Consider the following 25,025-nt stretch of genomic DNA (forward strand, 5'->3'; position numbering starts at 1 on the left):
ATCTCTGGGAGGGAGGACTGGCCAGAGCAGACAAGACCCTAGAGACTCCATGAGCGAATCACTCGCGGAAGTTACATTGGCGGGGGTGGGGGTGGGGCTTTGCAGCGAAAGGTTTGCTTTCCGGTGGCTCCTCTGAAGAAGCCAGAAGGCTTCCCTCTTTCTGGGGCCTTGCTGTCTAACGAGGGAGTCGCCAGCCCCACATGGCTGCTGAAACTTGAGATGTGGCTGGTCTGCGTTGAGTTGTGGTGCAGTGTCCAACACACACCAGGTTCCAAAGACTTTGCATGGAAAAAAGAATGTAAAATATCTCATTCATAACTTCTTATATCAATTACATGTTGAAATAATAACACTTTGGTTAGCCTGGGTTAAAAAATATATCATTCAAATTGAGTTCACTCATTTATTTTTATTGCTTTTTTTTCCCTTTTGGCCCCGCTGCACGGCTTGTGGAATCTTAGTTCCCCGACCAGGGCCCAGGCAATGAAAGCGCTGAGTCCTAACCACTGGACCACCAGGGAATTCCCATATTTTTATTGTTTTAAATTGCAGTAAAATTCATACAACATAAAATCAACCATTTTAAAGTAAACAATTTACTGGCATTCAGTACATTCACAATGTTGTGCACCACTACCTAGTTCTCGAACACTTCCATCACCCTAAGTACCCTGAGGACCAAATGAAACCTCATTTAAGTGGAAGGCAGGAAGGCAGGAAGGGGGAGCTCTCAAGCCCCATCACACGTCGCTGTCTGTAGACTCCAAACAGGAAGAGATGTACCTTGCATCTGCAACAGGAAGAAAGTTACTACTTTACTACCCGAGCAGGAGGAAGGAAGATTTTTCTCCTTGTCCAGCAACAGCCCAGCCAATGAGAGACCGTAACAATTCAGCCAATGAAAAGTGTCCTTATAAGAAGAAGAGAGGACACAGATACAGAGGATGATGGAGGCAGAGATTAAAGGGATGCAGCCACAAGCCAAGGAAACTCCAGGACTGCCGTGAGGGGAAGAAAAAATTTTTGTCAACCCCTTTAAGGTCCCTGGCTGCGTCTGGAAGTTAAATTGACAAAGATTAACAAGAGAAAAGGAAACACATTTGATTGAATTTTCACTTGGACATGGGAGTCTTTACAAGAGAATGAGGACCAGAAGTGACCAAAGCAGGAAGATTTTATACCTTAGAGACAAAGAAACAAGTAAATGTGTGAAGAATGAACAAGACAAGACAAAGGGGTTTGGGTTTGGGGTGGTAAGTGGAGAAATAACTAGGAAAAGGTGAGATTAACAAACTTTGTTCAGATTTCTCAATCCCCAGTTCCCCATCCCTGGTGATAAGAAAGTCTCCCTTCCTCCTGGTACAGGGAGGGCACCTCTCCCATGGGAGTTTTATTCACCTGTTTGAGGGAAGAAGGGCAAGATCAGGGTGATATTCCTGCTTCTGCTTAAGGTATTCAGCATGCCTAGGTGCAGTATTTTGGGGTATGATGTCCTGAACGTCATCAGCTGGAAGCCCCCAGAAGCCGGGAGAGGAGCGGGGAACAGATTCTCCCTCAGAGCCTCCAGAAGGGACCAACCCTGCAGACACCTTGATTTTGGACTTCTGGTCTCCAGGACTATGAGAGAATAAATTTCTCCCTCCCTTCCTCCCTCCCTCCCTCCCTCCCTCCCTTTCCTTTCTTCCTTCCTTCTTTCCTCTCTCTCTCTTTCTTTCTTAAGCCACCCAAGTTTGTGCTAATTCCTATGGCCGCCCCAGGGAGGAAAAAGTATAGTGAGAGACAACTGCGCCCATATCCCAAAGAGCATCCCCCTTCCCTCTATCCAAGGGGCAGTTCAGACCTGGGCCTCACATCGCTGGATCTGGGTTCGAATCCTGAACCTTAGGACCTGGGACGTCTTTCTGAGCCTGCATGAGCCTCAACTGCCCCATCTGTACAGTGGGGATAAGGGTGTCCCCTGTTTCCTAGTGGTGTCATGGGAATGAGTGATGTGCGGGTAAACGTGCGGACCCCAGGGCCTTGCAGGGAGCAAAGGGACCCCGCAGATCAGCGATGTTCATCTCCGCCATTGTTCCCATCTTAGAGATGAGGAAACTGAGGCTTAGCAAGTGAAGTGGCTTTGCCAAGTCATCTGGCAGCACATGGCAGGGCAAGGCTGGCTCTCTGGGTCCAGATCCTGGTTTCCAGGATGCTCTCTCTATTCAGCCGTTTCTCTAGACCCCCAGCCCCCAGCCCGTGCCCTAGTTCCACCAGCCTGAGCGGCCCTGGGTTACTTGCCTGCTGAGTCTGCCTGTGTGCCACACCTTCCATCTCACTGTTTCTGTGTGATAGTGCCCTTCCTCCTCCTCCCTGCAATGAATCCTGGCTTCAGCCAGTGCCACTTCCACCTGGAAGCCTTCCCTGACTGCCCTCTCCCTTTGGGGGCTCTCCCAGGTCACAGAGGAGCTCTGGCCTCTTTGCCCTTGTGAGCGTCTTTCCCCTTTCCACCCAACAAGGATCAGAAGTGCAAACAAAAACTAGAGTCAAGAACCTGGTTGGCTGGCCCGTATCGTGGGAAGAAGGCATCTCAAGTCTCCGGTTATGGTCCACACGGGACAGCTTTTGCAGGGATCGGGTGCCTCTGTGCTTCTATAGGGAACAGGACTCTGGGGTGACGGGGAGGGGACTCACAAGTCTTCAGGAGCCACAGGGAGGCTCCCAGATGGTGTCCAGTCACCTCTGGGCTAGCAGAGTGGAATTGCTCCCAAACAGGGCTGACTCATCCCTGGGGCATTTCAGCCCCTCATCGCCTCCCCACCCTTTCCAGGGTCTCAGACGGAGTGGGGAGCAGGGGTGGGGAAGTTGGTGGCCAGTCCTGAGCTGGGGGGGAAGTGGGGGACCGGGGAGACCCTCCTGCTGTCTGCCAAGGCTCTTCCGCACTCCAGATCCAGGTCCGTCCTGCCTGGGCCTCGGGTAACTTTCTGTCCAGGTTTCCTGTGCATGTGAGTGTCCTGCCAGCTGGATGGGCTCCACTGCCCATTGGTCACGTGCATTTGGTTCTGGCCCCACAAGAGGTCAGCCAGCCGTTCCCACAGAAACCTCCGAGGGTTGCAGAGCGCTCTCCCTCATTTTCTACCTGCCTTACAGAAAGCCCAGGGGGACAGCCTGGGAGGGGCCTACCCCCTGACCTGAGCACTGGCTCCCCAAGCCTGACCCCCAGGGCAAGCCCATCTCAGATGAATGAGAGTACACCAGAGTCCGAGGCCACCCTGGCTCCTGGGTCACAGGGTCTGACTTACTGTGCAGGCCTTATACAAGATTCACTCCTCCAGTTTCAGCCGCGTGGGCAGTGCTGTGAGATCCTCTGGCTCGAGGCTGTTTCCATCCTCCCCACGGACAGGCGCCGTGCTGGGCACCCACCTGCAGAGAAACCTCTTAGCCAGGCCAGGTGGTGATTTCAGAGCCCCCAGGAGAGGAAGAGGCCACTGCGATGACGTGGGGGCGTGGGGGGAGTGCTCTCACGCTTCCTACCCTGGCTCGTGCTCAGCAGCCAAAAGGCTTGGGGCGAAGGTTGCTCCTAATTAGCTGCTGTTTCAACAGCTATTTCCAGGCAATGGTGGGTGGCAAAGAGTTTTTATAGGCATGCCCTCTGGGGGTAGGGTTGCTAGATTTAGCAAAGAAAAATAGTGATGCCTAGTTAAATTTGACTGTGAGAGAAACAGAGGATTTTTTATTGTTGTTGTTGGCTGTGCTGGGTCTTCGTTGCTGCGCAGGGGCTTTCTCTAGCTGCGGCGAGCAGGGGCTGCTCTTCGTTGTGGTGCTCAGGCTTCTCATTGCGGTGGCCTCTCTTGCTGCGGAGCACGGGCTCTGGGCGCACGGGCTCAGTAGTTGCAGCTCGCGGGCTCTAGAGTGCAGGCTCAGTAGCTGTGGCGCACCGGCTTAGTTGCTCCGCGCATGTGCGCGGCATGTGGGATCTTCCTGGACCAGGGATCAAACCCACGTCCCCTGCATTGGCAGGTGGATTCTTAACCGCTGGACCACCAGGAAAGTCCCTCAACAGATGATTTTTTTTTAGAGTAATTTTCCCCCTGCAATATTTGGGGGCATACTTATGCTAAAAAATCATTGTTTTTTTGTTTGTTGTTTGATCTTAGCCCTGGGGATATTTTCCATTCATTGCTTATCTGACATTCAGATTTAACTGTGTGTCCTCTATTTTTTCTGGCAACCATATCTGGAAGGTAGGATAGCCCACAGATTTGGGGGCTCCTACCCCCTTGACTTTTCCTTCCTCCCCCTTAGATTTAGTTATCTGTATGAGGGGGTGTCTGAGTATTTCCATCAGGATTGACATTTGTGATAAGGTCTTGCTCTGACTCCCATATACAAACTGGCCACTGATTCCCATCCCCCCAGCTCCATCCAAGAATAAGGCCCTGACCACATGAGCCAGCTGGTCCTCCTTCTGTTACATGATGGGCCACCTCGAATGGGTGTACACAGTGTAACTCCATGTTTGAGAAGAGGACCCTCAGCAGTTGTGCAGTGCACAGCCTGCACAACCCTCTATAGGAACCCTGTTCCCACTTCTAGATTTTGACCACTAGGAGTTTTCTTTCTCTCATTTACTCCTCAAACTGGGAGGCCCAAATACATCATCCCCTTCCCCCCAACTCCGTCGATCCAAGGAAAACTCAAACAATCCGGGAAGGCAGTGCAGCAATGTTTAAAAACGGTTGAGTGCCCAGGCTGTGCACAGAAGGGCTTTTGATTCTAAGGACCAATTTGACATCTGCTGGAAGGGCACTCCCTTCCCGCTGCCCAGCGTGCAGGTCGGGGTGCAAGGCGCTGGATTAAAGGTTTCCTGCCTGCCTGCCCACCCGCCACATCCTTTCCCGCTCCTCGCCCTGGCCAAACCCCCAAACCTAGGCATAATTTTAGAAACTTAATAGATGCTGTGCTGTACATTCTTGGCCTGGAGCCTGTGGGGGCAGGTCCGAAAAGAATACAGACATTTCTTTCTCAGGCCATGTTGATAGAGATCCTCTGTTTCCCCCCAGGGACAGGTTTCTGAGGAGCCATTGTACAGGGATGAGCCCCCCCCCCAACACTTGCTTCTTTGTGGGGTTCCCCACCCCATCCCACCCAGACTGGATTATTTTGCAGGGTCAGTGCCAGCTTCTCTTTGCCTTTCCTGAGGTCCTCAAAGCCACCAGGAGCAGTGGGGACTGGAGGGGGTGGAACACAGATTCGAGGGCCCCAGGTGATGGGGGCCATGAGGACCTCTTTGCAGATCACTGGGGTCGTTTGGTGTCTTGAAACTGTAAATGACAGTCCGGGCCCTCTGAAGCTGGGGAAAGAAGGCCTGCCTGATTTTAGGATCCGGGGCTAGGACAACAGTGAGGGCTTTTATTTCTTCCCAGGGCAAGAAAGCCTGTGTGGTCTTTTCAGATTTCAAGGAATTGCCCCATTCCTGGAATGGGTACTCTAGAGGCTTCTGGAGTATGAATGAGAAGTGGGTCGGGACAAGACACATGCAGAGTATAACGTCCAGTGACTAACATCTGTGGAGCACTCGAATGGCAGGCTCTCGGCCGCATGCTTTATCTCCTTCAACTTCCCTTCAGCCGTAGAAGATGGGGGGTCATGGATGTACCCGTCTTACAGATAAGGAAACTGAGGCTTTGGGAGGTGAAGTGACTTGTCCATGGTCATGTAGCCAGGCAGTGGCACAGCCAGCACTGAAGCCTGCATCCTCTGCCTTGGGAGTATCCCCCCACTCCATCTTTTTACTTTATTATTATTATTTTTTATTTTTTATTTTTTTTGCGGTACGCGGGACTCTCAGTGTTGTGGCCTCTCCCATTGCAGAGCACAGGCTCCGGACGTGCAGGCTCAGCGGCCATGGCTCACGGGCCCAGCCGCTCCGCGGCATGTGGGATCTTCCCGGCCCGGGGCACGAACCCATGTCCCCTGCATCGGCAGGCGGACTCTCAACCACTGCGCCACCAGGGAAGCCCCCCCTCTTTATTTTCTAACAGTTTTATTGAGACATCATTCACATACCATATGATTCACCCATTTAAAGTGTACAGTTCAATGGCTTTTAGTATCCACAGAGTTGTGCAACCGTCACAGTTTTAGAATATTTTCATCATCTGGAAAAGAAACCCTGTCCCCTTTAGCTATTACCTTCCACTCCACCCTCCCCTCAGCCCTAAGCAGCCACTTTCTGTCCCTGTGGATTTGCCTATTCTGGACACTTCACGTCAATGGAATCATACAAAATGTGACCTTTCGTGTCTGGCTTCTTTCACTGAGTATCATGTTTTCAAGGCTCATCCACGTCACGGCATGAAGCAAACTTCATTCCTTTTATGGCTGAATAATATTCCATTGTATGGACAGACCACATTTTGTTTCTCTATCTGTCTGTTAATGGACATGTGGGTTGTTTTTCCCTTTAGATCATTGTGAATAATGCTCTTATGAACATCCACATACAGGTTTTCAGTCCCCTCTCGAATCTCCCAGTCTTAAGGAAGCCGTTCAAATGCCCACCTACGGGCCTTTCTCATGCTCAGATTCCCCCACCTGGGATCCCACCTGCCCAGTCAAGTCCGACTTACTCCTCAGAATCCAGCTTACATCCTTTATCTCACAGTGACCGCTCCCTGTGCCTCTTGGCCCTGTGGCCCACTTGCTGTGTGACCTTTTACTACTCACTCAACCTTTCTGGACCCCAGTGCCTTTATCTGTAAAGCAGGGTTCTAATTATGACTCCATGAGGCTCCTATGAGAATTGAGATGGCAAGAGCTCTATGGGTAGAAAACCTGGAGAAGGATGATGAGGTATTGGGGTGGACATTTGTTCATCGCTTAAGCCAGCCGTTCTCATCCTGCCAACTTCCGGCCCTGAGCTAGGCCCTGGTTGCTGTCATAAACCACTCTCATCCTGCCTTTAAGGAGTTCAGGCTATAGCAGAGGTTCCTAACCAGGGAAGAGTTTGCCCCGGGGACATTTGACAATGGACATCTTTGGTGGTCACAATACGGGGGTGGGAGGGGTGCTACTGGTATCTGGCGGGTAGAGGCCAGGGACACTGCTAAACATCCTGCAGTGCACAGGTCAGGCCCACAACAATGAATGATCCAGCTCCAAATATTAATATCGCCAAGGTTGAGAAACACTGATTTAATGGTATGATTGTTATTCATTTTTCATGTGTGTATGTATTTATCTGTAAGCTTGCCTCTTGCCACAATGAATGAGAAGTAACTAACAAAGATATCAACAGAGCAATGAAATTTTTTCTAATGAGGAAACTGTGAAAAATAATAGGAGGGAAAGAAAATAACACTCATCTTGAAGCATGCTTCTGCTTCCAGAGCTGGGATGTACATTTGGTCTGAGCTTCCTAGTGGCCAGAGCAAAGGGGGAAACACAATCAATTTCAAGATTCACGCTGTTCCAAAGATGAAAACAAATCAAGTGTTCAGGAGAAGTCTGGCTTTCCTGGGCCTGAAGAACTCAGGGCTTTTCTCTTACAGGCCCTTATAAAGAGGTCACAACAACGTGCTAGGGCTGATAGCACCAAAGCAGGCCGTGATGTAAGGCTGAGGCCAGCTGGGCAAAGGCAGCCTTTTTTCGAGTGCCTGTCCTGAGTGTGGTGGTTTACTTTCCCAGATTGAAAACAGAAAGCAGGGCCCATGCTTTATTCAGTTCAGAATGATGATAGGAACTGGGGCTCTGGAGCCAGACTGCCTAGGGTCAAGGCCTAGAATGACTCCCAAGTAGCTGTGTGACCTTCAGCCATTGTTTAAACCTCTCTGAGCTCAGTTTCCTCATCCATAAAATGGGGCCGAAATAGTACTTACTTTACAGGCTGTTGGGAGAATTAAATGAGATAGCATGTACCCAAGGCTGACCCCAGACCTGGCAGAAGTAAATAGTTAATCCAGCTATTATTTCTGTGCCATGGAGGGTGCTGGGTAAATACTTTTGGGACACTTGCATTTTTTTTTTTTTTCCCACAGGTAATGAAAGATTCAGCCTTTGGAGTAGGGGGTATGTGTTTGGGATCCAGTCCTGCTGTGGAAGGCAGTGAAAGGGTGAAGGGTCTTGGCTGGGGAAGTCCTGCAGCCAGACATGGTCGGATCTGACCCCACTGTTTCCCTACTTAAAACCTTCTCTGACTCATCACATAAGGGCAGTATTCAAATGCTTGATCCCAGACCCTGCAGGCCCGTCCCTGACTTACCACCACCATTTCTTTCTACACCCACCTCCATCCTATGCCCCAGTAGTTCTGAACTCCAGGCGATGGTTAACGTGCCAGGCCATTGCCCATGTGATGCCCTCTGCCTGGAATGCTCTTCCTCCCTGTCTGCCTAAGACTGGACTTGAGCATCAGCCCTTTTAAAAAGCCTTTGTTGGATTTCCTACCCTCCAGGGAACAGTAATTTCTTCTTTGTATCCACCTCCCTCCCCAGCTACTCCACTAAGACTGCAGTCAGAACACATATGCATTCATTCACTCACTCACTCTTTTTTTTTTTTTTTTTGACTACGCTGGGTCTTTGCTTCGTTGCAGTGCGCGGGCTCTCTAGTTGTGATGTGTGGGCTCCAGAGCATGTGGGCTCTCTAGTTGCGGTGCACGGGCTTACTTACTCCACGGCATGTGGGATCTTAGTTCTCTGACCAGAGATCGAACCTGCGTGCCCTGCATTGAAAGGCAGATTCTTAACCGATGGACCACCAGGGAGGTCCCCTCACTCACTCATTGACTCAGTTACTCATTCATAATTCACTCACTCATTCATTGATTCAATCACTCATTCATTAATTCCTCACTCACTCATTGATTCTTTGATTTGTTCCTTCATTCATTTATAAATCAACTACTGAAAGCTTCCTGTTTGCCAGCTACTTTTCTAGGCACTGGGGATACAGTAGTGAAAAAAACAGACAAAAATCACCCTCCTTGGGCCTCCGTGTCTCCAGCCCTTACACCTAGTAAGTGCTTAATAAACCACCCCGACATAAAGTTCTCCGACTTTAGCTTCTACCTCTTCCTACCTCGTGCCCTGGGTCCTTGGGACATGGCTACTTGGTCCCCCAAACATGTCCCGCAGGCTTCCATCTCCTTCTTCTTGCTGTTCCTTCCTTCTGGAATGCAGGCTTCCATCTCCTTCTTCTTGCTGTTCCTTCCTTCTGGAATGCCCCACAAGGTTGGCCCCACGGTCATCTGCACTTTTCAGGGTCAGAGGCAGCAGCTCAGAGAGGCTGCCGAGCTTGCGTAGGGTCACACAGCTAGTACGCCCCAGAGCCACAGTTGAACTCAGTTCCTTCAACTGCAGAGCCTGTCAGGCTAGCAACTGGGTGCCAAGCACAGTTTGTGCAAGACCTGTGGCTCTGAAGACTGGTCATATCCCTGACCCCTTGTAATGGACCTAGGGTCTGAGATTGGAGAAGGGACATGACCTTGAATGATGCCTTGAGGTCCCAGGCTGAGGTCCAGCAAGCAGCCTGTCAGGGTGGCAGAAAGGAAAGACTAAAATCAGAGGCTGTATCCTGTGATGAAGCTGGCCTAGGTTCAAATCCCAGCTCCACCACCTACTGAGTTCTTTGACTTGGCTAAATTACTTCACCTTTCTGAGCCACAGTTCCTTCACCTATAAAATGGGGTTTATAATAGTCTCTACCCATTAGGTTATTGTAAAGATGAAAGGAGATGCCATATGTAAAACACCAAAATGATATAACCCAATAATTGTTAGCCATTATTATTGTTATTCAGAATTATTATTGTTAACATTACTTTATTAGTTAATTAAAATTGTTCAAAATAAATAATAAGAGGACTCAGCCAGGGCGGGAGGGATAAATTGGGAATTGGGGATTAACAGATAAACACTACTATACAGAAAATAGATAACAAGGACCTACTGTATAGCCCAGGGAACTATAGTCAGTATCTTATAAGAACCTATAATGGAAAAGAATCTGAAAAAGAAAAAAAAAAAGAAATATATATATATAGCTGAATATATAATATAAAATATATATGTAACTGAAAAAGAATATGTATATATAACTGAATCACTTTGCTGTACACCTAAAACATTGTAAATCAACTATACTTCAAAAAAAAAAATACCATGAATTCCCTGGCAGTCCAGTGGTTAGAACTCTGTGCTTTCACTACCAAGGGCATAGGTTCAATCCCTGGTCAGGGAACTAAGATCCCGCAAGCTGTGTGGCAGCGTAGCCAAAAAAAAAAAAAAAAAAAAATCAGCCTTGGCCTCACCCCCTCCAGGAAGCCCTCCCTGACCACCCCACCCAGATGCACCTAGAGCCTCTACATCCTTCCCTCGTACCCTTTTTCCATTGACCATTATAAATGCATTTGGTGGTCTCCTTTAAGGTCTTTCTCCCCACTGGACTTAAACTTGGTCTCAGCCATTACTTGTTCTCCTGGGCCTGCCACAATGGCTGGCAGCTATTGATGAGAAATAAATATCTGTTGCATGACCGAACAGGGTTAGGGCAACCTGAGATGACTTTGCTTCTCCTTCAGGGTCCCAGAGGAGGATGTTCCTGGAGTCCTCCTGGAGGAGGGAAAGTGGGTTAGGAATCCCTCTGCAGGGCACCGATGGGGTCTAGGGTGGAGAGGGGATTAACTCCTGGCCCTGAAAATCGTGCCAAGTGCCTGTCTGTCTTCATGTTGCTGGGGAACAGTTGGGTGTGGGTGAGGCCAGCCTTGCCCAGCAGTTTCCTCACCTGCAGATTGAGGGCTGTTGTCAGGTTAAGGGTAGCACTTGGCATGGTGAGATAGCGCCCCACGCCCTCTTCACTGGTCTATTCTATCCTCGCTGTGTGGCCTCGGGCAAGTCACTTCACCTCTCTGGGCTCAGTTTTATCCTTTGTAAAATGGGACAACAAAAGGCATCACCTCTTGGTACGGCTGCCTGGGTTAGACAGATGAGAAAATGCATGGGGCCCAGCTTGAGAAGTACTCTGAAAATGTGAGCTGTCGTTTTGATTATTTTCTCCTCTCATTTGGTAACCCAGCAAGTGTTTACTGAGCACCTACTATGGGCCAAATGAGCTGAGTGCCAGGTGCTGACCACACTGTGAACAGGATCCTGTTTCGAACAAACCAGATTCTTTTAAAAACATTTATGAGACTGTCAGGGAAATATAAACCCAGATTGGATGACATTGGATGAAATTCAGAAGTTGTTCATTTTGGGGTGAGGGTTGGGGGCACATCGTAGTTTTGTGGTTATATTTTTCAAAAGAGTTCTCATCTTTTAGAGACTCAACCCAAAGTGTTTACAGATGACATATGATATCAAGGATTTGCTTTGAAACAATCCAGTCTGTAAAACTAAAATTATTCTTTTTTAATTTTTTTGGCCGCACCTTTCGGCTTGCAGGATCTTAGTTCCCCGACCAGGGATTGAACCCGGGCCCTTGGCAGTGAAAGCGTGGACCGCCAGGGAATTCCCTAAAATTATTCTTTTTTAAAGTTTATTTTTAAAAAATCCAGTGGTGGAGGAAGGCGTGGGGATACATAGACGGTATCAGATGGACCACAAGTAGGTGATGGGGAAGCTGTTTGTAACGGTCCATAATGAATTTAACAAAAAGGCATATCTTAACCACATGGGTAATTACACACCCTCAGTGAGCGATGCCCTAAGGAGAAAATGGGAAGCTGGAGGTGGGGACTGGAGGCTTCGGAGATCAAAGGCCATGGTGAGAGTTTGGTCTTGATCCTAATTGGGCAGCCGGTGATAGGTTTCCGCCGGGACCATGGCGCCTGGCTTGGTGCGGTTGTGAGAATACTAAGTAACTCGCTGAAGGGCTCAGAACAAGCACACCGCTGGGGGCTTCGTCAGAGCCCTTCTTTTTGTTCTTTCTTGTCCTCAATCTCTCCCCTCCAACACTGAGCTGGGGAGGGCTCCATACCCTTGGGAAGGGGGGGTGTCACACAGGGAAAGTGCAACCTCCTTTCCTCCTTGCCAACCCTTAGAGAAGTGTGCAAGGGTCTTGCCTGGAAGTAGGAAGCTGCAGCTTTTCAGCCACGAGGACCCAGGCCTTGTGGGGGTCTGCGGGGTCCCCGAAGCCAGAGCCGACACTGAGCTGTGTCCCCACCCATCCATCTGCCCCATCTGGACAAACCATAGGCCTTGTCTTCCTTGCCCAGCATTTTCCCACGACTGAATGTCTGTGTCCCCCTCAAATTCATATGTTGAAGCCTAACCTTCAATGTGATGGTGTTAGGAGGTGGGGCCTTTGGGAGGTGAGTAGGTAATGAGGGTGGAGCCCTTGTGAATGGGATTAGTGCCCTTATAAAAGAGACCCCAGAGAACTCCCTCAACCCTTCCACCATGTGAGGACGCAGAGAGAAAACAGTCATCTAAGAACTGGGAAGTGGGCTCTCATCAGATGTAGAATCTACCAGCCCCTTGATCTTGGACTTCCCAGCCTCCAGAACTGTGAGAAATAAATGTGCGATGTTTATAAGCCATCTTGTCTGTGGTATTCTGGTATAGCAGCCAACCTGACTAAGCCACCGGCAGAACATGCTCTGGACCACATTCTTCATGGTAGCAGCCTACCGACGAAGTCCATCCTCCCAGCCCTGGCTTTGGGATGCTGAGGGCCTGGGTTCCAGGTTCCCACTGTGGAAGGAGAGGAAGTGATGCCCTCCCTGCCCTCTGGAGTCCTCGAGGACTGTCCAGGGTGAGGGTCCACTCTGCTGTGGCTCAGGTCGTGGCCAGTTCCCACAGTAGGAGAGGAAGTCTCTCTCTTTCCTGCATTGCTGTCACTTCCTGACACAGGGCGCCTGGGTCACAGATGTTTCACGTCAGGAGTCAGAGGTGGTGGTGACTTAATCATGCCAGCCTGCAGTTCCTTAAAAAGGTGTGGGTCGGGCTTCCCTGGTGGCACAGTGGTTGAGAGTCCACCTGCCGATGCAGGGGACGCGGGTTCGTGCCCCGGTCCGGGAGGATCCCACGTGCCACGGAGCGGCTGGGCCCGTGAGCCATGGCCGCCGAGCCTGCGTGTCCGGAGCCTGTGCTCTGCAACGGGAGAGGCCGCAACGGTGAGAGGCCCGCGTACCGCAAAAAAACAAAAACAAAACAAAACAAAAAAGGTGTGGGTCTCAGCCCTTTCAGAAAGCAGTTTGACAGAGTGTTTCAGGGGCTGGAAAGGCCTACACTTTCCTTTCCAGTGATCACGCTTCTGGGAATTTGCCCAAAGGAACTAATCCTAAAACAAGGAAAGAAAGACTGAGTGCCCAGTGATATCTACTGCCGTGAGATTTGTAATAGGAATCATTGGGCGTGACGCATCTGTTGTAACCCCTTCGTGGATTCTTAAGAGGCATTTAGAAGAAGGAGTTATGAGAGCTCTTTATCAACATAGAAAATACTTATGATATAACACTGAGCTGAAAACACAATGTGGGGATGGCAGGCAGGGCTGGTGGGGGGTCTGTTGATTTTCCTAACAGTCTGTGATATCCTCCTATTGCTCTAAATGGCAGGAAAACCAGCCTGTGTGTGGCGAGGGGGCGTTCCAGCCGCCTCCCCAGCTAGCAGACGCATCACCAGGGCTCTGCCCGGCCATCCAGCCCCCAAACTGGTGTGCCTGTTCCATTTTCGAAAATGGAGAGCGACAGCTTAAGGCGTGTCTCCTTTTCTGGATGATCCTGTGGCTTTCTGGAGGGGAAGAGAAGGACGGGTGGAAAAAAACCAGGGAGGCCCTTATAGCCTGCTGGGAGGCACAGCCCCTCGGGGTAGGGATTTGGTCTTTTTCACATCAAAAAGTTGTTGACAGCTCAAACAGCACAGCCTCTTTCCTGGAGACTGAGGCAGCGATGTTTATTTTTACTAAAAGGTTTAAAAAGTTCTTTATTTTATTGCAAAAGCAATGCATGCTCATTGTTTAAAAAAGAAAAAACCAAATAGTATAGAATTGTATAAAATAAAGCCCCTGCCTGCCTCCCTCTTCTCTTCAGAGGGAAACTGTTGGTTCGTTGGGTCCTTTCTTTTAGATATGTTCCATATCAGGGGTTTTCAAACTTTTTGTTTAGCTATGAGCCACAATGAAAAAATAGATTTTGCATTGTAACCCAGTACACACGGACAGTGGAATATAGGTAGAACAGAAGTTTTATGCAATGATGCTTATTATAAGGAATGCTGGCTGGGGTTGTCTATTCTGTTCTGTTTTGTTCTATGACAGTCTATTCCATTCTATCCCATTTCCTTTAAAAGAAAGGTGGCTGGTCTTAACCCAGTCACATAATTTCATGTCTCACATGCCTTGGTGTGACCGTCAGTGAAACTACTGCTGTAGATGTTTTTGTTTTATTTATTTTAAAATATCTATTTATCTACTTATTTATTCGGTTGCACTTGGTCTTAGTTGAGGCTCTTGGGTTCCTTAGTTGCGGCACACGGGCTCCTTAGTTGCAGCATGTGAACTCTTAGTTGCGGCATGCATGTGGGATCTAGTACCCTAACCAGGGATCGAACCCGCGCCCCTACATTGGGAGGGCAGAGTCTTAACCACTGCGCCACCAGGGAAGTCCCCTATTGTAGATGTTACTAACACATAACGTCATTGTTCTCGACTCCTCGTTCTATGACTTGCTTTTCGCACTTGAGGATTTTACAGCCCACTTTCCGTAAATGCACATAGAGCACTATTTCTTCCTCCTTAATGGCAGCAGAGGAAAAATCATGATTGGTTTTTCACGAGGTGTTTGTCCAGCTCCTTTTTTTTTTTTTTTTGCGGTACGCGGGCCTCTCACTGTTGTGGCCTCTCCCGTTGCGGAGCACAGGCTCAGCGGCCATGGCTCACGGGCCCAGCCGCTCCGCGGCATGTGGGATCTTCCCACACCGGGGCACGAACCCGTGTCCCCTGCATCGGCAGGCAGACTCTCATCCACTGCGCCACCAGGGAAGCCCCTGTCCAGCTCCTTTTTAACAGCCATTCGCCTTGTCTCCACGTTGGGCTGTCATTAGCGAGGTTTGGGGGAGGGGATGCCCCATCCATGCACAGCTACAGGGGCATCTGCGCAGTGATTCCCAGCATGGGATCCGCAGGTCAGGAAGAAAGAACCCCTCAGACATCACGATTGCTGCTGGGAATGGCCTGGGGTGGGGGGGTTCATTGAAGTGTGCGTCTAGGGGCGCAGAGGACACTTTGCTCCCCCAGGGTCCCCTACACCCAATGACCGCACAGGGTTTTGTTTTGTGTCACACCCTGCTTGCGATGCTGGGAAATACATATGTGGGTTTTAGAAATGAGTTGGGTTCCAATTCACTTCTGCTTTCTCCTCCTTTGCTTCCTCTTTTGTCACTCGCGGGCTTTGGAGGAGGGAACCCTCCTCAATCCTGATTCCAAAGCTCTTCCACATCGATGGCTTTTCTGTCTGGAGTCCTTGGGCCTTTTATATTGTGTGACTTGGGCAGTAAGTTCCCAGGGGGTCAAAGCTGGTTCCATGCACGTGTGTACATGAGTTGGACTGGGACCCCGCAGCTGCAGTGCATTAGAATGGGCGCTTTATTTGCAGTCCTGTCTTAGGATCAAATCCTGGTTCTGACACTTACAAGTGGGAAAAGCCTTGGGTCTTGGTTGCTTCATCATTTATAAAATGGGGTTTAGAATCCCTGCTCGGGGAAACAGGATAGAATAAGTCTGTGGGTAAGCGCACAGACTTTATTTATTTATTTTGGCTGTGCCTTGCGGTATCTTAGTTCCCCAACCAGGGATCGAACCTGTGCCCCCTGCAGTGGAAGTGTGGAGTCTTAACCACTGGGCCACCAGGGACTTTAGAAAGAGCCTCTCTGGATTCTGATCTTGGCTTCACACTAACCCCACTGTGTGACCTTGGGCAAGCTACGTAACCTCTCTGTGTCTTGATTTCCTCATCTGTAAAATGGGGAGAATAATAATATCTACCTCCTAGGGTTCTTGCAAGGATTGAGTGAGTTAATAAACATGTTAGGCTGATGCCTGGCTATGCATTTATTATTGTTGTTTTTATTAAGAATGATGGGTTGTCATGAAGATTAAACAAGATGATGGATCTAAAGACTACCCTGGTGGCGCAGTGGTTAAGACTCTGAGCTCCCAATGCAGGGGGCCTGGGTTTGATCCCTGGTCAGGGAACTAGATCCCACATGCATGCCGCAACTAAGAGTTTGCATGCCACAACTAAGACCCGGCGCAACAAAGAAAAAAAAAAAAGATAATGGATCTAAATGCGCTCCTATTGGATTTGGCATGTAGTAAATGATCAAATTTTTTAAAAGAAATGACAGTTTTAGACAGGGTATTTTTGGTTCGGAATGCGGTAGGTCTGGTAATGAACATTTAGCCCTGGCTCTGACTAGCTCAGGAGGGAGAAGAAATCGTAGAGGCACCTGCTCAGGGGTTCTTCGCAAGTGTTTCTTCCACATTTCAGTGTCTCATTTCAGCGGCTCAGGAAGGTGGAGGAGGGGAGGATGGGGGTGGGGGAGACAACTTCCATCCCAGAAGGGTGGGGAGGTGAAAGGGGAAGCGGTGTACTTTGTCTTTTTTGCGGAGATGCTCTGGAAATAAGGCTTCCTGGGGATGCTCCCAGGTTAGGGCCTCAGGGCTACATGTGCTTGGGGGTGGGGTGCAGAAAAGGGAAATGGGGGGTGTCAGGGACATCAAGGTGTTCCCCACTTCCCCTCCAGCCTGCCTTCTCTTTATTCCAGTGCCAGGCTTGTGCTGGGCATCTGGGACACCTCCGTGAGCAGCACACCATCAGATGTGGAATAATAAACACGATGTCGTTCATGAAAGGGTAGTAAGTGTTTCAGAAAAGTGGGGATGGGGTCGAGTGTGAGGGAGGGGCTGTAATTTCAGAGAGGGTGGTCGGGGTGGGCCTGGTTGAGAAGGTAACATTTAAGCAAAGGCTTGAAGGAGGGAGCCAGCCGTGTTGATACCTGGGGTGCCAGTGGTTCAGGCAGGGGGAAACAGCCAGTGCAAAGGCCCTGAGGCAGGACAGTGCTGGAACAGCAGAGAGGCCTGTGTGGCTGAAGCAGAGTGAGTGAGATTGAAGGTGTTTGGAGACGAGGACAGAGAAGTAGTGAGGCTTAGATCACGTGGGGCTCTGGAGGCCTTAGGGAGGGCCTGATACCTCTCTAGACTGTGGGGAAACTGAGTCAGGAGCTCAGGATGGGTCATGAGTATATTTGCTTGAGTGGGATTATTTTCTTATCACGGAGCTGTGGCTGCTGCTAGCAGATCTAAAGTGTGATTCCAGAAACAAAGGGCTCATAGGCCTTGTGGGTATTTGGTTTTGATGGAAGAGGTGCTTAAAAACAACGGCAACAAGTTTGGGGTTAGTAGATGCAAACTATTACATATAGTAAGGATAAAAAACAAGGTACTGGGCTTCCCTGGTGGCGCAGTGGTTGAGAGTCCACCTGCCGATGCAGGGGACACGGGTTCGTGCCCCGGTTCGGGAAGATCCCACGTGCTGCGGAGCGGCTGGGCCCGTGAGCCATGGCCGCTGAGCCTGCGCATCTGGAGCCTGTGCTCCGCAACGGGAGAGGCCACAGCAGTGACAGACCCGCGTACCGCAAAAAAAAAAAAACAAGGTCCTACCATATAGCACAGGGAACTATATTCAATATCCTGTGATAAACCATAATGGAAAAGAATATGAAAAAGAATGTATGTATGTGTGTAACTGAATCACTTTGCTGTCCAGCAGAAATTAACACAACATTGTCAATCAACTTCAATTCAGTTAAAAACAACTACAGCAGCAGCAACAGCAACACGATAATAATAGCAGTTATGAACACCTGAAGCCTTCCTATGTGCCAGGCCACTGCCCTTCACGAGTTCGTCTCATTGTCACGACCTCACTGGAGATGCTGGGGCAGCAGAGAAAAGAGAGTCTGGAAGTAGGGGCTGGCTGAGGTCCAGCCACCGGGAAGGAGCCAAGACGGGGACTGGGACCCAGGCCTTGTGTCAGACCTGATGTCATCACCACTGCTCCATCTATTTCCTCAACAGAGGGCGCCTGACTGCCCACCTCCCACCCCCAAGCCCTGGTCTGACCCTCTGGAGGTTGGGCAATTCCAGGCTTCCCAGACCTACAGTCACCGCCCCTGGCCTGCACTTCTCCTTCTGGCCGGAAGAGAGACCAGCTGATGGACGAACACTGGCATTTAGGTTCAAATTCCAGGAACTGCAGAATCAGTCCACCGATGTGCCCGGGAGAAAACCCCAAATGAGGAAGTCCCTTTGAAAGTTGAATGGAAAGGTGGCTCTGGTGTTTGGGGCACCTGGAAAGACAGTGGTGCAAGACATGGAGGGCCTCCGTGAAACAGGTCAGACCAAGAAAGACAACTATCATATGATGTCACTTACATGTGGAATTTTTTTTTTTTTTTGGCTGTGCCGTGCGGCATGCAGATCCTAGTTCCCCGACCAGGGATTGAATCAGGGCCGCGCCCCGCCTCCCCACGCCCCTGCATTGGAAGTGCTAGGAGAATAGATCTTAAAAGTTCTCATCACAAGGAAGAAAAAAGATGTGTAATTATGTTTGGTGATGGATGTTAACTACATTTATCGTGGCGATCATTTTGCAGTATGTACAAATATGGAATCATTATGTTGTACACCTGAAACTAATATATAATGTTATATGTCAGTTACATCTCCATACAAAAATATTAAGGAAAAGTGGCCAAGGGCCTCTGTGGGTGCTCCAAGAGAAGAGAGGAACCTGCATGGAGACCTTGGCTGGGGGGTGGAGGTGGGAAGTTGGCTGTTCCCTTTCAGACTGGGGAGGGCCAGGTGTTGCTTGGAAATGCTTATTTTTGTTTTGTGGGTTGCGGCTCTGTAGGAGGCTACATTGGAGGGAAAGACTCTGAGGTTCAATAGCCTGAAAGATACAGGTCTGGGTGACCTAGAAGGCTCTACACCAAGAAGCTCTCCACAGCGTGGTGACTAAACATGGAGCCAGCCAGCCTGGGTTCAAATTGCCACTGCTGCCATTACTAGCTGTGTGACTTTTGGCAACTTGCTTAATCTCTCTGGGTTCCAATGGCTACATCTGTAAAGTAGAGATGATAATACTTCCCTCACAGGGTTGTTGGGAGCACCATTTGTTAAATAAATATGATTCTAGGATTCAGGCTCCACCCACAAAGCCCCTTCTCCCCACCCGGGGCTGTTGGAATGGATCCCAGAGAACGAAGCTCTTCTGTGCCATGAAAACATTTGTTTCTGGGAAGCTACAGCAATTAGAAAGAGCCAGGGATGATTGCAAAGACACAGGGTGCTCATTATTGATTCATTATCTAGCTCCTGCTCCGAACCAGAACATAAAATCCAGGGGAGTTAGGACTTTGCCCTTTGTTTTGTTACCCCAGCTCTTGGCCTTGGAACAGTCCTGGCACCCAGGACACATCAGCTGAGGGAGTGAGAAGGCTGTGCGACAGTCTCAGGAGTCAGCTGGACTTGGTTCAAATCCAGGCACCTTCTTGCTTTGTGACTTGGGGCTTGTTACTTAACCTCTCTGGGCCTCAGATGCCTCATCTGTAAAACAGGAGGGTTTTTTTTAAAGAAAAGGAGATCATGGATATAAAAGTGTCCAGCATCCAGCAGGGGTAGGGTTAGTGTTAGTGTTTCCCATCACTATCATCATCGTCGTCCTCCTCCTTCTGCACTGGGGGTTTATTCTGCATCCTTGGCCCATTGCTGTGGTCAGGGTATATCTTGTTAAATAGAACCACAGGCACACAGCGTGTCATTTAGGTGGTGTTATTGAGGGGATCAGGCCTCTCATCCTGAGGACCTGTTTTTCCCTGCAGTTAATGGGCCACGCCCACAAGCAGGTAACAACGTTCTCACTCTAGGCAGGCCAGGAAAGGCCCCACTTGCTACTTCTTCTGGGCCTGGTGAAGACAGAGACCTGGCTAGTTTGGGGACAGTCTCCCACACCTCCAGGGGAAAGGCTGACCCACATAATTGAAGGGTTGGGGAAACTCACCCGGGCTTCCACCTGGGCCACTGTCTGTAGGTGCCATTGCTTTGGTGCACCAGGCAGGTAGCATTGCCAGATAGAATAGAGAACGCCCAGTTAAATGTGCATTTCAGACCAACGCGTGATTTTTTTTTTTTTTTTTTTTTTTAGTTTAAGTATGTCTTGTACAATGCTGAGAATATATTACAAGTCTGCAACACTGCAACATTCGGGACATACTTATACTAAACAATTACTTGCTGTTTATCTGAAATTCAAATTTAACTGGGAGTCTTGTGTTTTTATTTGCTGCATCTGGCAACTCTACCAAGGCCTCTCTCTGCCCCTGAATTCACCCCATTTCAGCTCTATCTTGGCAGCAGCAGAAGCAAAAGGCTTATCCAGGGCCAGAGCCCAGGCAAGGGCAGTGAGCTAGGATCTGGGCACGGGGAGGGCCTCGCCTGTCCCTGGCCTCAGTTTCCCCATCTGCGTAACTCAGCAGGAAGAATCTTGGCTGCACAGGGCTTTTGCAAGGATGAATCGTGTGATGTATGTGGGAAACATATTTTGGAAATGAAAAAGGTGTTATGGAAACATTAGTTACCAGAATTCATTGTTATGAATAACACAGACCAGTCAGTGGAGGCTGTTTCTGGCAACTGGTTTCCTTTTTTGAAAATTAGTTTTCCTAAACCAGCAATTTGTGTTTGTTCTTAAAATGTTAGAAAATGGGCTTCCCTGGTGGCGCAGTGGTTGAGCGTCCGCCTGCCGATGCAGGGACATGGGTTCGTGCCCCGGTCCGGGAAGATCCCACATGCTACAGAGCAGCTAGGCCCGTGAGCCATGGCCGCTGAGCCTGCGTGTCTGGAGCCTGTGCTCCGCAACGGGAGAGGCCACAACAGTGAGAGGCCTGCGTACCGCAAAAAAAAAAAAAAAGTTAGAAAATGGAAAGTAGCAAAAGGAGAAGAAAAATCCTTAATTCTCCTCACTCAGAGACAACTATTTATCACGTTCTTTTATCCTTGAAAAAGTGTGAAGACATTTTTCCAGGTGTATGTGTGTGCATTTTTTTTCTTTTTAACAAAAAATGGGATTATAGCCTGCATTCTTTCATGCAAACTGTTTTTCTCCCCTGGCTGCTGAAATTTCAGAATATACCCAGAGGACATCTCCCCCTTTCTGTTTGGTTTATGTGATGCCAGGGGTGTTGGCATATAATGTGTCCACTTCCCAGATCTTGTTCTGGGCCCTTTCAGGTTAGAATACAGCTGCAAAATCTTCAGTGGGAAGAGAAACAGTCACAGACGTATGTATAACTGCCCCACCTCTGCTATGTCCTCACAGAGCATACGTAAGATGCCTGGTTTACTTTTTTTTTTTTTTTTTGCCGTACGCGGGCCTCTCACTGTTGTGGCCTCTCCCCTTGCGGAGCACAGGCTCCGGATGCGCAGGCTCAGCGGCCACGGCTCACAGGCCCAGCTGCTCCGCGGCATGTGGGATCTTCCTGGACCAGGGCACGAACCCGCGTCCCCTGCATCGGCAGGCAGACTCTCAACCACTGTGCCACCAGGGAAGCCCTATTTTTTAATTGAGATAAATTCACATAATATAAAATTTAACATTTTAACTATTTTAAACTATACAGTTCAGTAAACTTCACAATTCAAAATATTGCACAACCTTCACCATTATTGGCTTCCAGAATATTTTTAGCAACCCCCAAAAGAAACCCCATACCTATTACCCCACTCCTTCCAGCCCCTGGCAACCACCAATCAGCTTTCCGTATCTATAGAGTTTTCCTATTCTTGAAATTTCATATAAATGGAATCATATGATATGTGACCTTTTGTGTCTGGCTTCTTTCACTTAGTATCATGTTTTCAAGGTCCATCCACACTGTTGCAGGTATCAGTATTTCACTTCTTTTTATGATCAAATAATATTCCATCATAAGGGTATACCACATTTTGTTTATCTGTGCATCAGTTAGTGGACATTTGGGTTACTTCCATCTTTTGATTATTGTGAATAATGCTGTGAACATTCCTGTACAAATTGTGGATACCTGTTTTCAATTCTTTTGTGTATATACCAGGCGTAGAATAGTGGCTGCACCATATTATATTCCCACCAGCAATGTTTGAGGGTTTCGATTTCTTCACATCCTCCCCAGCGCTTGTTATTTTCCATTAAAACAAACAAAAATTTTTTATGACCACCATAGTGGGTATGAAGTGGTTTCTCATTGTGGTTTTGATTTGCATTTCCCTGATGACTAAAGATGTTGAGCATCTTTTCATGTGCTTGTTGGTGTTTGTATATCTTCTTTGTAGAAACGTCTATTCAAGTTCTTTGCCAATTTTTTGTTTAAGTTAAATTTGTGTGTGTGTGTGAGATAAAATATGCATAACATAAAATTTATCATTTCAACCATTTTAAGTGTACAGTTCAGTGGCATCAAGTACATTCACAATACTGTGCAATCATCACCACTATCCATCTCTAAAACTTTTTTTTAAAAAAAAGACTGTTTTTGGGCTTCCCTGGTGGCGCAGTGGTTGCGAGTCTGCCTGCCGATGCAGGGGACACAGGTTCGTGCCCCGGTCCGGGAGGATCCCGCATGCCGCGGAGCGGCTGGGCCCGTAAGCCATGGCCGCTGAGCCTGCGCGTCCGGAGGCTGTGCTCCGCAAGGGGAGAGGCCACAACAGTGAGAGGCCCGCGTACCGCAAAAAATAAAAAAAAAAAAAAAAAATTGGGTTGATGTCTTTTTGTTGTTGACTTGTAAGGGTGCTTTATAAAGTCTGGATACTAGATCCTGATCAAGTGTACGATTTGCAAATATTTTCTCCCGTTCTGTGGCTTGTCTTTTCACTCTCTTGATACAGGCATACTTTATCTTATGCTGCTTTGCTTTATTGTGCTTTGTGGACATAGCATTTTTTTTTAGAAATTGAAGGTTTGTGGCACCCCTGCGTCAGGCAAGTCTATTGAAGCCATTTTCTCAAGAGCATTTGCTTATTTTGTGTCTCTCTGTCACATTTTGGTAATTCCCGAAATATTTCAAACTTTTCCATTACTATTATATTTGTTATGGTGATCTGTGATCCGTGATCTTTGATGTTACTACTAAGACTAGCTGAAGACTCAGATGATGGTTAGCAGTTTTTTTTTTTTTTTTTGGTTAGCAGTTTTTAGCAATAAAGTATGTTTAAATTAAGGTATGTACTTTTTTTTTTAGACACAATGCTATTGCACACAATAGACTATAGTAGCGTGTAAACATAACTTCAATATTCACTGGGAAAGTAAAACATTTGTGTGAGTCACTTCATTGCAATATTCACTTTATTGTGGTGGTCTGGAACTGAACCCATAATATAGCCGAAGTATGCGGTTAGTGTGCTTTTATGCACAAAAGTTTTTAATCATGATGAAGTTCAATTTATCTATTTTTTCCTTTTGTTGCTTGTGCTTTTGATGTCATATTTGATAAACCATTGCCTAATCCAAGATCATGAGGATTTACACTTTTGTTTCCTTCTAAGAGTTTTATAGTTTTTCCATTTTGAATTCATTTTTTTCTATAGTGTGAGGTAGGGATCCAGCTTCATTGTTTTTTTTGTTTTTTGGGTTTTTTTTTTGCGGTACGCGGGTCTCTCACTGTTGTGGCCCCTCCTGTTGCGGAGCACAGGCTCCAGACGCGCAGGCTCAGCGGCCTTGGCTCACGGGCCCAGCCGCTCCGTGGCATGTGGGATCTTCCCGGACCAGGGCACGAACCCGCGTCCCCTGCATCAGCAGGCGGACTCTCAACCACTGTGCCACCAGGGAAGCCCCAGCTTCATTGTTTTGCATGTGAATATCCAGTTGTTCCAGCACCACTTGCTGTAAAGACTCTTTTCCCATGGAATGGTCTTGATATCTTTCTCAAAAACCCATTGCCCACAGATGTATGGGTTTATATATGGAATCTCAATTTTATTTCATTGGTTTATATGTCTATTCTTATGCCCATAACACATGCTTTGATTACTGTAGCTTTGTACTGAATAATAACTTTGGAAATTTAGAAGTGTGTGTCCTCCGACTTTGTTCTTTTTCACAATTGTTTTGGTTATTGAGTCCCTTGCAATTCCATATGAATTTTAGTGTCTGCTTATCTATTTCTGCCAAAGAGGCAGTTGGGATTTAGATAGAGATTATATTGGATCTCTACATAAGTTTGGGGAGTATTACCATCCATGATGGTTAGTTTTGTGTGTCAACTTGGCTAGGCTCTAGTACCCAGTAATTCAAGTAAACGCTAATTTAGGTGTTGCTGTGAAGGCATTTTGTAGATGTGGTTAACTTCTACAACAAGTTGACTTTAAGGAGATTATTTAGGTAATTTGGGCCTTATCCAACCAGTTGAATGGCCTTAAGAGCAAAACTGAGGTTTCCCAGAAGAATTCCACCTATGGACTAGAGCTTCAGCTCCTGCTCAGGAGTTTCGTATCTATCCCTCTATCTATATCTGTGTATCTATGTGTCTATGTATCTATCTATCTCTGGTTCCATTTCTCTGATAGAACTCCGATATACCACATGAATATCTTCCCGTTTATTTAGGTCTTCTTTAATTTCCTTCAGCAACATTCAGTGAAGAAGTCTTAAACTTCCTTAGTTAAACTGTTTTCTGCATTTTGTTATTGTATTTTTCCTTGCTAGTGTATAGAAATGCCACTGATTTTTTAAATGTTGATCTGGTATCCTGCCACCTTACAGAACTTGTTTATTTGTACTAACAGTTTTTGTGGATTCCTTAGGATTTTCTATATACAAGATGATGTCATCTACAAACAGAGATAGTTTTACCCCTTCCTTTCCAATCTGGATGCTTTTTATTTCTTTTTCTTGCCTACTTGCTCTGGCTAGAACTTCTAGTACAGTGTTGAATAGAAGTTGTGAAAGCAGACATCCTTGCTTGTACTTGATCTCAAGGGTGAAAGCATCCTGTCTTTCACCATGGAGA

The 25,025-nt window shown here is 47.9% G+C and overlaps 1 protein-coding gene across 4 annotated transcripts in view; it reads left to right on the top strand.

The window, feature by feature from the left end:
• The window catches only part of LITAF (lipopolysaccharide induced TNF factor), a 111,845-nt gene that overhangs the window by 52,298 nt on the left and 34,522 nt on the right, over nucleotides 1-25,025 (top strand). The window contains exon 1 of one of the 4 annotated variants that reach the window (XM_027117395.1): nucleotides 16,820-16,837. The exons of the other annotated variants lie outside the window; for them this stretch is intronic. The gene's annotated coding sequence lies outside the window, so the exon portion shown is untranslated. Of the gene's footprint in view, nucleotides 1-16,819; nucleotides 16,838-25,025 lie in introns of those variants that run through there. 4 annotated transcript variants of the gene reach the window in all.

The sequence above is a fragment of the Aethalodelphis obliquidens genome, unplaced genomic scaffold, assembly GCF_003676395.1.
Source record: "Aethalodelphis obliquidens isolate GAN/ISIS:26980383/991018 unplaced genomic scaffold, ASM367639v1 scaffold18, whole genome shotgun sequence".
Classification (NCBI taxonomy): domain Eukaryota; kingdom Metazoa; phylum Chordata; class Mammalia; order Artiodactyla; family Delphinidae; genus Aethalodelphis; species Aethalodelphis obliquidens.